General features: G+C 49.2%; 1 protein-coding gene and 1 pseudogene across 5 annotated transcripts in view; both read right to left on the bottom strand.

The window, feature by feature from the left end:
• CNR2 (cannabinoid receptor 2) overlaps positions 1–17,337 on the bottom strand; it is a 43,398-nt gene that overhangs the window by 16,971 nt on the left and 9,090 nt on the right. For 3 of the 5 annotated variants that reach the window (XR_010118915.1, XR_010118914.1, XR_010118917.1), the window contains one exon: positions 406–611. The gene's annotated coding sequence lies outside the window, so the exon portion shown is untranslated. Of the gene's footprint in view, positions 1–405; positions 612–758; positions 7,903–17,337 lie in introns of those variants that run through there. The other 2 variants (XR_010118916.1, XM_063631588.1) reach the window with 2 other exon arrangements.
• On the bottom strand, positions 10,698–15,201 carry LOC129472302 (BTB/POZ domain-containing protein 6-like; annotated as a pseudogene).

Genomic DNA, 17,337 nt, shown 5'->3' with positions numbered 1-17,337 from the left:
CGTGGTGGTGGGCGCCTGTAGTCCCAGCTACTCGGAGAGGCTGAGGCAGGAGAATGGCGTGAACCCGGGAGGCGGAGGTTGCAGTGAGCCGAGATTGCCCCACTGCACTCCAGCCTGGGTGACAGAGCAAGACTCCATCTCAAAAAAAAAAATTATAGTAATAGTTAAAAAAAAGCTCATAAAATGAATTGCTGTATTAACCAAGGCTAAAAATTTAAGTAGCCCCCCGAAGTTAAAGTTAAAAAAAAATTAACTGTCTGTCCCAAGAAACATTAACCATATCTACCCTCCACGTATTTTGGAGGCTCCGTAAACTCCTGTTTCTTTCTCCCCTGCACAGCTGCAAGGTCACAAGACAAATAAGCATGAGCTGCAAACCAAATTTTCCCAGAGATGTAAGACATGTTGCAAAAGCGTCACAACAGCCTTTATTCTTGCTTCTGTAAGCCTGCTTCCCGCTTCACATAATGCGCGCCTCGAAATGCTTAAAGGGGGACTCGTTTTCTTTGTCCTGGGTTCAGACTTCCAGGACACATGTCCGCTGAGCCGGTGTACGCCTTAAATAGACACTTTTCCTGCACTCCGTTCGCTCTCTCCGGTTCCTTAGTTTTCTGCAACAGAGACAGACTTAGTGTTCGCCACAGTGAACAGTGTTCTAGTTCCACCTCCACCACGGCTCATCAGGTGACTGTGGGCAAGTCCCTTCAACATTCTGAGCCCCTTTTCTTTTCTCATTTGTAAAATGACAGTAACAATACCTGTGCCATTTTCCTTGAGATGCCAAATGGGCTGATGACCTCCATCATAGCTTCTTACCCTGGGTCCATGGGTAGGCTTGGATGGGAGTATCGGTCCTTTCGAGGCATATTTAAGACTTTATGTCTGTGCATGTTTTGGTTGGGGTGGAAGGATTCACACTTTTTATCAGTGTGCCAGCAGAGTTCTGAATATTAAGAATCACTGATGCATGCAAAAACATTTTGTGATCTGATGCTGTACAGACGTAAAAGAGAAGCGGGAGTCTTTCTGAACCTATTCTGGGCTGCCTGATTAAAAAAGAAAAAAGGCCGGGCGCGGTGGCTTGTGCCTGTAATCCCAGCACTTTGGGAGGCCGAGGAGGGCAAATTACTTGAGGTCAGAAGTTTGAGACCAGCCTGGCCAACACGGTGAAACCCTGTCTACTAAAAACACAAAAATTAGCCAGGAGTGGTGGCAGGTGCCTGTAACCCCAGCTATTCGGGAGGCTGAAGTACGAGAATCACTTGAACCCAGGAGGCAGAGGTTGCAGTGAGCCGAGATTGCGCCACTGCACTCCAGCCTGGGCAATAAAGCTAGATTCAGCTTCAAAAAAAAAAAAGAAAGAAAGAAAAAAGTGAACCACCATGACCAAGTGCTTTCTTCACCTAACAAAAATACCACTGTTCAGAAACCATATGGCACTTCCCACAAGGAGCGTCCATGGTGGGGTTGGTGTTAGGGGCTGCAGCCTAGAGCCTGGTTCATACTGAGCGTCTGGGAAGGGAAGCTTGGGACCTGAGAAACTGCTCAGAAAAGGTGTATCTGGGGGTTTTTCTAACCTGAAGTGAATGCGTGAAGTGAAAGAAGCCACAGTAGCGGCTGGCCCCACATTGCTGCTGTGTTTAAATCTCTCAGAGCTGGAGGCAAGGAGGAGAATGATACCCTGCCTGTGGCTACCACACCTACAGTGGGAAGCTGAGATTTGATGCCACAAGCCTCATCGTTTTCTTCCCCAACTGGGAGTAGGGAAGCCTAGGTTCTAGTTCTTGTCCTGCTACTGAGTGACTTTGGGCAGGTCCCTTTTCCTGTCTAAGGCCTTTCTTTTCTTTCTTTAATTTTTATTAAAAAAATATAGATAGGGTCTTGCTATGTTGCTCAGGCTGGTCTCAAACTCCTGGCCTCAAGCTGTCCTTCCACCTCAGCCTCCCAAAATGTTGGGATTATAGACATAAGCCACCTTGCCTGACCATCCAGGCTTTTCTTTTCTCATCTTCAAAGCAGTTGGATTGAGGGAGGTGATTCCCAAGGTCTCCTCCAGGAAACTTAGCATGTTGGATCACAATGTCACAGGTTTGGGAACCAGACCTTCCTGGATTAAAATCCAGCTCTGCAACTTTCAGGATGTGTGACCTTCGGCAAGTTACTGCACCTCTCTGAGCCTCTGTTTCATTCATTTGTAAACTGGGAGAAATACTATCAGTATCACATGATTATACAGATTAATGATACAAGTTTACCAAATTCATGGCACTGTACCTGGTTTACAGTAGGTATCTAATCAAAGGCAGGAGATGCTTAATAGAGTTAGTTTATAGGATTCTTACAGGATTCTGTGCCAGGCATGGGGGCTTATGCCTGTAATCCCAGCACTTTGGGAGGCAGAGACAGGTGGATCACTTGAGCCCAGCAGTAGCTTGGCCAACATGGTAAAACCCCATCTCTACAAAAAATACAAAAATTAGCTGGGCACAGTGGTGCATATCTGTAGTCCCAGCTACTGGGGAGACTGAGGCAGGAGAATCACTTGAGCCCAGGAAGTCAAGGCTGCAGTAAGCAGTGATTGTGCCACTGTGCTCTAGCCTGGGCTACAGAGTGAGACCTTGTCTCAAAAAAAGAAAAAAAAAAAAAAAAAGAAGAAAAGAATTCTGTCCTCCAGTCATGCCTGACCTTCGCCTGAGAGCTGAGGCAGATAGAACAATCCCTACTTACTCTCAGCTGACACTTTGCCACCACTGAGGACAAACCACCACATTTTGAAAAACTTGTTCAACCTGCAAGAATGACCCATCAGAAACAGACCCACTGGGCGAGGTGGCTCATGCCTATAATCCCAGCACTTTGGGAGGCCGAGGCAGACAGATTACCTGAGGTCAGGAGTTTGAGACCAGACTAGCCAACATGGTGAAACCCCATCTCTACTAAAAATACAAAATTAGCTAGGCGTGGTGGTGCACTCTTGTAATCTCAGCTATTCGGGAGGCTGAGGCAAAAGAATTGCTTAAATCCGGGAGGCGGAGGTTGCAGTGAGCCAAGATTGTGCCGCTGCACTCCAGCCTGGGCAACAAGAGTGGGACTCTGTCTCAAAAAAAAAAAAAAGAAAGAAATAGATCAAAGTGACCCTCTTGACCTGCTGCCCAGCTGGCTGGGCCCCTGCTGCTGTGTTCAGCCATGGGGCTCTCCTTCCACATTTCTTCTCCTAGTCCCCCTCTGTTCTTTTTTTTTTTTTTGGAATACAGATTGTTGTTCTGTTGCCCAGGCTGGAGTGCAGTGGTGTGATCTCAGCTCACTGCAACCTCAACTTCCCAGGTTCAAGCAATTCTCGTGCCTCAGCCACCCAAGTAGCTGGGATTATAGGCGTGAGGCACCACACCTGGATAATTTTTCTATTTTTGGTAGACACATGGTTTCACCATGTTGGCCAGCCTGTTCTCAAACTCCTGACTTCAAGTGATCTGCCCACCTCAGCCTCCCAAAGTGTTGAGATTACAGGCGTGAGCCACTGCGCCTGGCTGGCCTCCCTCTGTTCTTTGTAGCCCTTGATTGCAGTTGCAATAAAGTTTTCTGGAATTTGGGGCTGTAGACTGTGGGGTTTTTTTGACCAAATCTTGTGTGTGTGTGTGTGTGTGTGTGTGTGTGTGTGTGTGTGTGTGTGTGTGTGAACCTATGAATTATACTGAAAGCCCAAATCAGGCCAGGCACGGTGGCTCACACCTGTAATCCCAGCACTTTGGGAGGCTGAGGCAGGCAGATCACCTGAGGTCAGGAGTTCCAGACCAGCCTGGCCAACATGGTGAAACCCCACCTCTACTAAAAATACAAAAATCGGCCGAGTGTGGTGGTGGGCGCCTGTAATCCCAGCTACTTGGGAGGCTGAGGCAGGAGAATCGCTTGAATCCAGGAGGCAGAGGTTGCAGTGAGCCGAGATCATGTCATTGCACTCCAGCCTGGGCAACAAGAGCAAAACTCTATCTCAAAAAAAAAAAGCCCAAATCTTACCTCTTTTTATAACTACTTTGATATCAAAACCCACCTCCTCCAAGAAGCATTCTCTGGTCTCCCTTTGTTGAGTCTTACTGCACAGACCACTGTCTACCTTGTATTATATGTGTCCATTCCACATCTTGCTTCCTGGACTGTGAGCTCCTTGTCTTGAGAGTAGTATCTGGGTCTGGGAGTGGAGTCATCTTTGTATCCCACTTGCTCAAAAAAGTGTCTCCTAGCACAGTAGACTCTTGGTGGAGGTCTTTTGATGAGGAGCCAGAGATGAGCAGAGCAGTCTTGGGGAGATGGAACTCAGCCCAGCCAGGCAAGGCAATTTGATGGTCTCAAGCTCCCACTTCTCAGTCCCAAGCCCATGACAGACGCTTCTCACCACTCCAAGACCTTGTGCCCCCTGAGCCTCACTGTACTTCTCACCCTAGTGCTCCTGGCCCGGAGAACCAGACTTGCAGAAAGAGGTTGGAACCACAAGCAGCAGCCCCGAAGCAGAGTGTGAACTAGAAGGATGGTGCCTGCCCAGGATCTTGACCTTGTGAACAGGCCACCAGGACAGTCACTCCTAAAATGGGTTTGGCAGGGGAGGTGGGACAGCACTGGGCAGGGAAGGAACTTAAAATCTCTCTAGTGATATAGGTCCCAGGGGAGGTTTATTGACATAAGGCAAAATATGGAAGCTTTCCTAGAGGAGAGATGAAAAGGGCTGGCAAAGGAGTTGTTTCCGGAGTCAATTCCTTTAATAAATTCCTCCTGGGGTTTCCAGCACCTCAACTGGCATGAAGCCTGGCACAAAGTGGGCATCTAAATATTTAAAATGGATTTATAGAATCAATGAATGTCTATTAGGAGAAAAGCAGCCTTCTTCAGACCCATTTCTGTGCTTCTTTTTCCCTTGGCTGCCAGCAAGCCCAGAGCTAAATGCAATGTGGAAGTGCAGTCACGGGGCCATTCAAGGTCGGTTCCTGATTTATTTATTGCTCCTTTTAGTGGTTTCTAATGCTTTGTTTTTATTTTAACTGCCCCAATTTATAATGTAGCCACCTCTAGTCCTTTTAGGAAAGAATATGTAGGCTGGGGGCAGTGGCTTATGCTGTAATCCCAGCACGTTGGGAGGCCGAGGCAGGCGGATCATTTGAGGTCAGGAGTTAGAAACCAGCCTGGCCAATATGATGAAACCCTGTCTCTACTAAAACTACAAAAATTAGCCAGGAGTGGTGGTGGGTGCCTGTAATCCCAGCTACTTGGAAGGCTGAGGCAGGAGAATCACTTGAGCCTGTGAGGTGGAGGTGGCAGCGAGCAGAGATCGCGCCGTTGCATTCCAGCCTGGGCGACAAAGCGAGACTCTCTCTCTCTCAAAAAAAAAAATGTCTATGGGTTATCAAAGAAACGCAGTCTTCCCTGTGGGGCTGAAGGATTCCATCCCCAGCCTGCTGTCCACTCACCATTCATCACCCCCACCCAGGCTGTCTGGATTCACTCAGTCTCCCTGGAGCTTTCCTGGACCTTCCTTGTGCATCATCATCTCCAGTCTCTCTCCTGGGCAGAGCTGAGCTAAATGATGTCTGAGGCCTCTTTCCACTTTAGTCAAGGTTAAGCGCCAAGGCTTTAGAAGGAAACATCACTGAGTTCAAATCTCAGGTCGGCCACTGATAGGCTGTGTGACCTTGGGGAAAGTTACTCAAACTCTCCGAGCTTCAGTTTCTTCCTCTGTGAATGGGGAAACTAATCCCTATGTTCTGTATGTGCAGATTAAATAATTATTTAAAACTAATTAAGCAGGAGATTGGTTGCCTGATTGAACTATCAAGAGTGTTGGATGTGGTGGAAAGAAAAGGGTCCTGAGTTCGGAATCTCAGGTGCTCAGGGTTTGAGCCCTGGCTCTGGCACCAGCTGGATCTATCCAGAAGCCACCTACTCTCTCTTGTCCCAGTATTGCCATTTGTAAAGAAGACTGGGGGATAACGATGAGTGCTTGGCACTGTGCTAGCACTTTCTACACATTATCTCATTTAAATCTCAAAACAACCCTTCAAGAATCTTATTTTCTGTATTTTATAGATGAAGAAATTGGGGCTCAGGGATGTTAAGAAACTTTCTGGGGGCTGGGTACCCTGGCTCATACTTGTAGTCCCAGCACTTTGGGAGGCTGAGGTGGGCAGATCACTTGAGCCCAGGACCTAGAGACCAGCCTGGGTAACGTGAAACTCCATCTCTACAAAAAATACAAAAATTAGCTGGGCGTGGTGTCGTGTGCCTGTAGTCCCAGCCACTCAGGAAGCTGAGGTGGTGGATTGCTGGAGCCCAGGAGATTGAAGCTGCAGTGAGCTGTGATCGCACCACTGCACTCCAGCCTGGGTGACAGAGCAAGACCCCGTCTCAAATTAAAAAAAAATAGAGACTGGGTGCAGTGGCTCACGCCTGTAATCCCAGTACTTTGGGAGGCCGAGGTGGGCGGATCACCAGAGGTCAGGAGTTCAAGACCAGTCTGATCAACATGGTGAAACTTCATCTCTACAGTAAAAAATACAAAAGTAGCTGGGCGTGGTGGCTTGCCTGTAATCCCAGCTACTCGGGATGCTGAGGCAGGAGAATCACTTGAACTTGGGAGATGGAGGTTGCAGTGAGCTGAGATCATGCCATTGCACCGCAGCCTGGGCAACAAAAGCGAAACTCTGTCTCAAAAAAAAATTTTTTTTTAATAAAAGGAAGGAAGGAAGGAAGGAATGAAGGAAGGAAGGAAGGGAGGGAAAGAAACTTGGCCAGGCACAGTGGCTCACACCTGTAATCCCAGCACTTTAGGAGGCCAAGGTGGTGGAACACTTGAGGTCAGGAGTTTGAGACCAGCCTGGCCAACATGGTGAAACCCCATCTGTATTATAAATAAAAAAAAAAAAAATCAGCCAGGCAGGTGAATCACTTGAACCTGGGAAGCAGAGGCTGCAGTGAGCCACGATCCTGCCACTGCACTCCACCCTGGGCAACAGAGTGAAATTCTGTCTCAAAAAAAAAAAAAAAGAAAGAAAGAAAAAGAAACTTGCTAGGGACATTGGGAATCCACGCTCTTGTCCATTTATTTGAAAACCTAGGATCCCATCCAGTTGCTTTGCATTCTCCCCTCCCATCTCCAAACAAATACTTGGTAAATTAACTGACTAATTAGAAATCTGCAACACTGCCGGGCACGGTGGCTCACGCCTCTAATCCCAGCACTTTGGGAGGCCGAGGCGGGCGGATCAACTGAGGTCAGGAGTTTGAGACCAGCCTGGCCAACATGGCAAAACCCCGTCTCTACTAAAAATACAAAAAAATTAGCCAGGCATGGTGGCGTGTGCCTATAATCCCAGCTACTTGGGAGGTTGAGGCAGGAGAATCACTTGAACCCGGGAGGTGGAGGTTGCAGTGATCCAAGGTCACACCACTGTGCTCCAACCTGGGTGACAGGGCAAAACTCAGAAAAAAAAGAAATCTCCCAACAGGACAGTTTTGTTGAGTCTTTTCCAATATTTTCTTCCTCTTTCAATTATTTTATAATTCAGCAACTTCTCTTTTAGAGAATGGACTAATAATGCTCACGTTCATAACATACTTGATGATTTACACAGCCTGGGAAGGCTCATGGCTATTATGTGAGGCAGGTCTTGCTCAACTATTCCATGAGCAAATAGATTCAGAGGGGGCAAGTCGTTTGCCCAAAAACCCATAGCAAGTGGCAGACAAAGCCAGGACCTGAGTCCTTTTTTTCTCTCTCTTTTTTTGAGACAGAGTCTCGCTCTATCACCAGGCTGGAGTGCAGTGGCACGATCTCAGCTCACTGCAACCTCCGAATCCCAGGTTCAAGCGGTTCTCCTGCCTCAGCCTCCCGAGTAGCTGGGACTACAGGTGTGTGCCACCACACTCAACTAATTTTTTGTATTTTTAGTGAAGACGGGGTTTCATGTTGGCCAGGATGGTCTTGATCTCTTGACCTCTTGATCTGCCCTCCTCGGCCTCCCAAAGTGCTGGGATTACAGCGTGAGCCACCGTGCCCGGCCAGGACTTGAGTCCTTGTGTCATGACAAGATCAGATTGGTAAAGAGGCAGGATTGAATGCATGACTCTGCACAGGGTGAGGGGCCCTGATACCATGCACAATCTTTTGTCTTTATTTCCAGGGGCAAATCCCATCTATTTTCTCTCTCTTTTGACTTTGTATTTTTCTGACCGCTTTTTCTCAGTAATGCCTTCATTGCTACCATTAGCTGGCCTTGAGTTATTGTTATTGTTATTTACTTTTTGTAGATATGGGGTCTCACTATATCACCCAGGCTTGTCTCAAACTCCTGGCCTTAAGTGATCCTCCCGCCTTGGTCTCCCAAAATTCATGCTCAGATTACGGGCATGAGCCACCACACCCTGCCAGGCCTTTCCCCACCTTACTGGTGGAGTCCGGACCTTCTCACCGACGAGGATTTGCCCATCAGGCTGTTGGGCTTTGGAGTCAGATAGCACTGAGTTCCAATCTTGGCTCTGCCAAGTATTATTCGCTTTTTGCTCTCAAGTAAAGCCACTCACTTCATTCATCTCTTTCACTCAGTTTCCTCATCCATAAAACAGGAGTAACAAGTAGTACTTGTCTCATCAGTGGTGGGGAGGCATGAAGACTAACTGAGTTGGCTCAGGCCTAATACAGTGCCTGCCACACACTAAGCCCTGCATGAATGGCAGCTTATATAGATGCTATATATGTGAACACATTAGAGCTTTCTCCTCACTTTCTCAAGTTCTTTGCTAGTTGGTAACCAATGAGAGTGACGATGTCATCTCTATTGTGCCCTTGGGCTGGTAGGAGGAGTGTCAAAGAGGGAGGTGAGAGGCAGGAGGGAAGGGTGGGACAGGAAAGCAGAGGGGGAAGACCCTGTCTCCACTCAAGACTTTTAGAGATGAAAGAACAGGAAGCTGAGATTGTGCCAGGGAGCACCTGCCAGCTTGCCGTCATGACAAGAGCCCTGGATTAAGGAGATAGGAAGGATGCTGGTTCTAGTCCCAGGTGGAACTGATGGCTGTGTAACCTCAGGCACAGCAGCCTCCTCAGTAGGTCCATCTGCACCCAGGAGTGTTTTTTTTTTTTTTTTTCTTCCAGAGTCTTGCTCTGTCACCCAGGCTAGAGGCTGGAATATAGTGGTGAGATCTCAGCTCACTGCAGCTGCCTCCTCCCAGCTTCAAGCAATTTTCTTGCCTCAGCCTCCCAAGTAGCTGGGATGACAGATGCCTGCCACCATTTTTCTATTTTTAGTAGAGATGGGGTTTCACTATTTTGGGCAGGCTGATTTTGAACTCCTGACCTCAGGTGATCCACCCGCCTCAGCCTCCCAAAGTGCTGGAATTACAGGTGTGAGCCACTGCACCCTGCCAGGAGTGGTTTTTTGATGAGATCTCAAAAGGTCCTTCCAACATGGAAGTTATGCAATTAATCACATGGGGCAGAAAATGGGGGTGTTGTCAGATTGCAAAAGAGCTGGCGTGAGAAAGGCAGATCACGAAAGCCTGGGGCAGCAGTTCTCAAACTTCGTGGTCTCAGTGACCCTTTACCGTCTTAAAAGTTACCTCGGCACTAAAGAGCTTTTGTTGATGTAGGTTACACCTATTAGTACTTGCTGTATTAGAGACTAAAACTGAGAACTTAAAAAAATTAATAATCCTACTGCAAGTTAATAGAAATTTTTTTTTTTTTTGAGACCGAGTCTCACTCTGTCACCCAAGCTGGAGTGCAGCGGTGCAATCTCGGTTCAATGCAAACTCTGTCTCCTGGTTTCAAGCAATTCTTCCACCTCAGCCTCCTAAGTAGCTGGGACTACAGGCGTGTGCCACCACACGTGGCTAATTTTTGTGTTTTTAGCAGAGACAGGGTTTCACCATGTTGGCCAGGCTGGTCTTGAACTCCTGACCTTGTGATCCACTCGCCTTAGCTTCCCAAAGTGCTGAGATTACAGGCATGAGCCACCATGCCCACCCTGAAGTAACATATTTTTAAATGAAAATAACTTTTTGTGGCAAATCTCTTTAATTGTCTGGTTTATGAGAAGGCAACTGGATTCTTATCTCTGCTTTAGCATGCGAACTGTTGCAATGTATTGTCGTGGTTAAACTGTGTGAAGAAAATAAATTTGCCACTCTTTGCTGAGTGCTTCCTTTGTGGCAGGCACTGTGAAAGACCTTTCACAAGCACTGTGTCCTTTTCTGTTGTTGTTCAAATCCATACTATATATATATTTTTAAATTTCTGTTTGTTTGTTTTTGAGATGGAGTCTCACTCTGTCACTTGGGCTGGAGTGCAGTGGTGCGATCTTGGCTCACTGCAAGCTCCGCCTCCCGGGTTCACGCCATTGTCCTGCCTCAGCCTCCCAAGTAGCTGGGACTACAGGCGCCCGCCACCACGCCTGGCTATTTTTTATTTTTTTTTGTATTTTTAGTAGAGACAGGGTTTCACCATGTTAGTCAGGATGGTCTTGATCTGACTTTGTGATCCGCCCACCTCAGCCTCCCAAAGTGCTGGGATTACAGGCATGAGCCACTGCGCCCGGCCTTTTTTTTTTTTTTTTTTTTTTTTAAGACAGAGTCTCACTCTGTTGCCCAGGCTGGAGTGCAGTGGCGTGATCTCGGCTCACTGCAAGCTCCGCCTCCTGGGTTCAAGTGATTTTCCTGCCTCAGCCTCCTGAGTAGCTGGGATTACAGAAGTGCACCACCATGCCCAGCTAATTTTTGTATTTTTAGTAGAGACAGGGTTTCGCCATGTTGGCCAGGCTGGTCTCCAACTCCTGACCTCAGTTGATCCAACCGCCTCCACCTACCAAAGTGCTAGGATAACAGGCGCGAGCCACCACACCTGGCCGGTACTATATATTATTTTTAAATGTTTTCATTCTATTTTTGATGGACAAATAATAATTGTATATATTTATGGAATACAATGTGATGTTACGATACACGTATCAAAATTGCTAAAACAGTAGATTTTAAATGTTGTTACCACAAAGAAATGCACTGTCTTCTTTATCCTCCAAACTGCTGTTGGAGATAGATTGTCTCATTTTCAAGATCTTATCTGTGAGGAACCAGAGGCTCAGCTAGACTGGATTTGCCGAGGTCACAAAGTTTGTAAATGGCAGAGTCAGAATTCAGACTCATATATCTGGTGCCAGACCCTGACCACAGAAGTTGGGCAGCCTAGATGTGAAACCACCTTTGCAAAATTATGACTGAGACAGTGAAAGAGATCTAACTTAACCGACTCCATCTTGCTTCTAACCTCCAAGCTGCCCTTGTTCATTCCTGGGCGTAGGCTGAACTAACTTTGGGAGAAACTTAGTTTAAAACTAAGACGATAACAGCCCTTTCCCAAGTACACCTCCTTCTTGCCTGGGGACTAGATTGCCTTTGTAGGACTAACATTAGGCACAAGATTAGAAATTATGGTTTAGGGTCTGGTGTGGTGATTCACACCTGTAATCCCAGCACTTCGGGAGGCTGAGGCGGGTGGATCACTTGAGGTCAGGAATTAAGATCAGCCTGGCCAACATACTGAAACTCCGTCTCCACTAAAAATACAAAAGTTAGCCAGGTGTGGTGGTGCACGCCGTAATACCAGCTACTGGAGAGAGTGAGGCAGAAGAATCACCTAAACCTGGGAGGTGGAGGGTGCAGTGAGCCGAGATCGCATGACTGCACTCCAGCCTGGGCGACAGAGGGGTCTCCGTCAGAAAGAAAGAAAGAAAAGAAAGGAAGGAAGGAAGAAAGGAAGGAAAGAAAGAAAGAAAGAAAGAAAGAAAGAAAGAAAGAAAGAAAGAAAGAAAGAAAGAAAGACAGACAGACTATGGTTTAGGAGTCATGCAGCTGGAGGCTACAAGATTCTGACCCTCCCTAAACTGCTCCTGCAATCAGTGCTTGAGATATTTTGCAGACCCTGCACTTGATGGATCAGCTGGCACCACCCAAATCCATAAACTGGATCATCTGATCTTGTGGCCCCCACCCAGGAACTGACTCAGCGCAAGAGGACAGCTTCGACTCCCTGTGATTTCATCCCTGGCCAATCAGCACTCCTGGCTCACTGGCTCCCCGCAACCAAACAAATTGTCCTTAAAAACTCTGATCCTTGAATGCTGGGGGAGATTGATTTGAGTAATAATAAAATTCCGGTCTCCCGCACAGCCAGCTCTGCATAAATTACTCTTTCTCTATTGCAATTCTCCTGTCGATGAATCGGCTCTGTCTAGGCGGCAGGCAAGGTGAACCCCTAGAGGCTTATAGACGGAGGGGCACGGGTTCTCTCTTATACCTCTGGGCAACCATCTTTTCCCTGATCTCATTTTTTATTTTTTATTTTTTATTTTTTTTGAGACAGAGTTTCACTCTTGTTGCCCAGGCTAGGGTGCAATGGTGCAATCTCGGCTCACTGAAACCTCCACCTCCCAGGTTCAAGCGATTCTCTTGCCTCAGCCTCCCAAGTAGCTGGGATTACAGGCATATGCCACAACGCCCGGCCAAGTTTGTATTTTTAGTAGAAATGGGGTTTCTCCATGTTGATCAGGCTGATCTTGAACTCCCAACCTCAGGTGATGCGCCCGCCTTGGCCTCCCAAAGTGCTGGGATTACAGGCATGAGCCACGGCGCCTGGCCTCCCGGATCTCATTTTTATCCTTCCCACCTTGGACCATTTTACTGAGCCATGCTTCCAGCAACCAACCAAATTGTCCTTAAAAACTCTGATCCTCGAATGCATAGGGAGACTGATTTGAGTAATAGGACACTAGAATGGTCACTCCAAGGGAGTTAGGGCTCATTATTTGTTTTGTTCACCCCTGTATCTTAACTGCACCTGCCTCACCCATGGTCACTGCTCAGTAACTGTTTCTTTCTTTTTTTAATTTTAGGCAACCTTTATTACAGAAGTCCCTTATTTTAAGTGACTTTTTGCCGATTTTAGATTTGAAGGGAAGGTCTACACTTAAGCTTGGAACCACTTAGTATCCAAGAGGGTGGCAGGAACATCCAACCCCTCAAAGCAGGTGGCATGGGTGCCATTGGGAGGGGATCTGGGGCCTGTCTTGTGCCCTAAATCTTCCTCCACCTGAGACGTGCACCCCAGTGTACCAGAGATGCCTAAGACTCCAATCCCCCAGCTCTGGCTGTATGGAGAAGGTGCCTACTTCACAGAATCAAGCTTCAGTTGACTACATGCCAAAGAAAGACAAGGTTAAGTGTGGCCTTTCATGGTGTCAAGAAGCAGTTAGTGTCCTGATTTCCCCTCCACCCACTCGCCGACCTGCTGCAGCCTCCCCGGGCACCTCAGGCATAGAAGATGAGCTCAGGGATCTGCCCACCCTGGACCCCAGTCCCGCTGGTGCTGTCCGAGGAGCACTGGAACTGGAAGGCCACCTTTCTGCACTGCACTTCCGTCATCCCCTCCTGCCCAAAGTAGCTGAGGTTGCTGCCGTCCAGGACAGCACTTGCCGTGTAGAAGGTGTCTTGTTCAACCTGGACCGGGTGTTCAAACCAGACCGGGAAGGTGTTACTGGATCTGTCCGACATGAATTTGGTCAGGTTCTGAGCCAGAACCACCCCAAGCCTCTTGAGCTCAATCTTCACGCTGTACTCAGCCTTCCCAGAGCTGGACCCATACAGGCCCAGCCCCGCAATAAATACCCTTCTGTCCACTGCAAACTGGATGCTGTCACAGCGCCCACGGTACTGGCATTGGTAGCTGCGGTAGGCAGAAGACTGGAATCCGTGGCATCTCTGCGGGGCGAGGCCCTTCCTGTTGATCAGGGGAAGTCCAGGCGGGGCTTGTTGGTGGCCATGTGCCACAGGAAGATGGTGTGGGTCTCCTCCAGAGTGAGGATGTCTGCCTGGGCAGCGCCGTTGGCAAACTCCTCTAGGGTCATGGTTGGAATTCGGATCAGATAGAGGGCTCGCCCCAAAACATGCCTCTCGTTTCGTGGGGTGACTGGCAGCCCCTGCCTCTTGCACTCTGCCTTGGCCCAGTTCAGGACGGCCTCGAAGACCCCCGCCTCCTTGGTGTTGAGGGCCTCTCGAGTGACAATGATCTCCAATGTCGTCTGCCGGTCTATCTCACACAAGCCTTCGGACCGCAGGGCCATCAAGGCCTGTGCGTCGATGACCTCCCAGCAGCGCCGCGTTAGCTCGGGCTCCTAAAACAGCCGGCTCTGGGACAGCAGGACGCAGGCGTTCTTGGCTTTCAGACTTGTCTCCAGAAAGGGGACGCAGGCTTTTGCCAATGCCGGGAAAATGTACTTCTTAGCAGCGTACAGAGTGGCCAGCACCGTATCGGCTTCCTGATCGATCTCATCACTGTACACGTACTTCAACAGGATCAGAAAGGCTGCGGGCTCCACGTCTGGAATGTGAATTTCAGATTTGACTTCCGCCAGGTCCCAGTAGAACATGGCGTAGAAGACGGAGCTGCAGACAGCCAGGACGTACTTGTGGGCGGGCACGGTCCTGGTCGCCCCCGGGGGTCCCACGACAAAGTGCACGTCGGCCATGAGCTCGTTGTTGAATATGAGCGCGTTCCTCTCGCGCATCGTGGACCGGCAGCGCCATTCGGGGCTCTCCGGGTGTGGGCGGTGCGGGCGCGGGGGCGCTGTGCAGGCTGCGCTGCCCGGCCTTCCTGCCCACGACGGCGCCGGCGTTGCTGTTGGCTAGGACCGCGGCCGCGGCGCTGGCGGGGACGTAGAGCTCCGCCGCCATCTTCGCGGGCGGGGCGCCGGGGGGGGGGGCAGCCTCGGCGCCTGTGGACCCCCGCCCCGCGCCCTCGCGCCGCGCCGGGGCCTCGGGAGCGGCTCTGCAAGCACAAGCAGGGAGATCGGGCGCCGAGCGACGCGGGCGGTGAAGGCAGGCCAGGGGCAGCAGCATTCATGGGCGGCGGCAGCGGCGCTGCGACCCGAGGGGCTGCCACCCGTGCCCCTACCACCCCCACCCCTGCGATCCTGCCGGAGCCTAGCCTAGCGCAGCCGGGCCAGGCCCGGCCGCAGCAATAACTGTTTCGTAATGGATTGGTTGGAGGTATTCTCTCTGACACATGCCAGCATCCTCAAGGAGGGTAACCTGCTTTCTAATTTTCAAAGTGAGGCCGGGTGCAGTGATTCACACCTGTAATCCCAGCAATCTGGGAGGCTGAGGTGGGAGGAGCCCTTGGGCCCAGGAGTTCAAGACAAGCCTGGGCAACATAGGAAGACCCCGCCTCTACAAATAAAAAAAATTAGCCAGGAGTGGTGGTGCATGCCTGTGGTCCCAGACATTTGGGAGGCTGAGGTGGGAGGACCACTTGAGCCCAGGTGGTTGAAGCTACAGCTAGCTGTGATCGTGCCACTGCACTCCAGCCTGGGTGACAGGCTGGTGTAATGTAAACTGGGTGACCCCAGTTTACATTTTTTTTTTAACAATCAGTAAGAAGGGCATGCCTGGGTTAACATATCAAAAGTGCTACTCATAGTATCTGTGAAACAGCCTTGCAGAACCTAACCTGCCAGGCCATAAATGCAAGGGTGAGAATGTGATTGTGGGGAGCTTCACTTTAACAATAGCTAGTTGTGTAAAATGCAATTAATCCTCACAGTAAGTCAGGAAGGGTGGTCCTATTATCATCATTTCTGTTTTGCAGACAAGGAGACCGAGGCGCAAAGATGCAGTGACTTGTCTGAGGTTGCACAAAAGGGCAGAGTCCGATGTGAACCCAAACCTGTGCCCAGGTCTGCAGCTGTCACAGGGGCCTGCCTCCTAGTTGATCAGCTGGCTCCTGCGGCTTTCTCCCGGGGACTTCTCTCTAATCTTTCTGGGGGGCCCTTTGAAATGTTGAAAAATTGCATTTGGGCTCCCCATTTTCTGCTTTACCAGATTCCAGAGTTCACACTGCCTGAAGACAGGCATCTTAGCTTTGCCCCACTAGGGAGCTCCCTTGTGATCCAGGTGATGTCACTCAGATCCTCTGGTTTTTTTGTTCATTTACTTGTGTTTTTTGGAGTCTCGTTCTGTCACCCAGGCTGGAGTGCAGTGGTGCAATCTCAGCTCACTACGACCTCTGCTTCCTGGGTTCCAGTGAGTCTCCCGGCTCAGCCTCGCGAGTAGCTTGGGATTACGGGCGCCTGCCACCACGCCCAGCTCATTTTTTTGCATTTTTATTAGAGACAAGGCTTCACCATGTTGGCCAGGTGGTCTCGAGCTCCTGACCTCAGGTGATCCACCTGGTGCTGCTTCCAAGTGCTGGGATTACAAGTGTGAGCCACTGCACCTGGCCAATCTTCATTTTTATAACGAGAACTAAAAGGCCTATCTCCCTCTTTCAAAGAAAGTCTACTACAGAAAATTATTTGATGCTCTGTGATATTACAGTGTAAATGACTGATAAGCATGTGTGGATCTCTTTCACCCTGAGGGTAGCCTGTTGCTGTGAAATCTGTCAGCCATCTGGAAGTATGCATTTGTCTGCGCATGGGAGGGGCGTTGTTAAAATCACACCTGGAAGTGGCCAGTCACCCATTCCGTCCATGAAGTGCTCTCTGTAGGAAAGGAAACTTGCATACAAAGTAAGGCATTATAACCAGGGGACAAAGAGGCCTGTCCCCTGATGATGAGGACTTTTCATGGTGGCTTCTCTCTAAAGCAGGAGTAAGACAGGGTTAACCACGTGGTGAACATTCTGAATCATCTGCGGTTTGCCTCCAGGCCACTCTACCTCTTCCTGGCTTGGCCAGATCCCAAAGGGTAGAGCCCCTGCCCTAGCCATGATTCTGGTTTGCTTATAGGGTTGCATCAGTGGGGGGTTGAGGTTGCAATTCAGGCTGGTTCCCAGAACAGAAGAGGGGAGTTTGTGAAGCGATGTGGAGAGCCATGGAGGCTCAGCTCTTGAAACACTCTGGTGATTATGACAATAGTAGCAACTAATACTGAAATTGCACCTACTGTATACTGTGTGTCAGGCACTATTCTCTGCACTTAATGTTTCTTTTTTTTTGAGATGAGTCTGGCCCTGCTGCCCAGGCTGGAGTGTAGTGCATATCGGCTCACTGCAACCTCTGCCTCCAAGGTTCAAGCGATTCTCTTGCCTCGGCTTCCCGAGTAGCTGGGATTCCAGGTACCCGACACCATGCCAACTAGTTTTTGTATTTTTAATAGAGATGGGGTTTCACCATGTTGGCCAGGCTTGTCTTGAACTCCTGACCTCAGGTGATCCACCTGCCTCGGCCTCCCAAAGTTCTGAGATTACAGGCATGAGCCACCGCGCCTGGCCATCTTTGCTCTTTATATATTATATATATTTATATATTA

Source organism: Symphalangus syndactylus, chromosome 22 (assembly GCF_028878055.3).
Source record: "Symphalangus syndactylus isolate Jambi chromosome 22, NHGRI_mSymSyn1-v2.1_pri, whole genome shotgun sequence".
Taxonomy (NCBI): Eukaryota; Metazoa; Chordata; class Mammalia; order Primates; family Hylobatidae; genus Symphalangus; species Symphalangus syndactylus.
The sequence above is the reverse complement of the archived record's forward strand: the minus strand, read 5'-3'. Positions and strand labels throughout refer to the sequence as shown.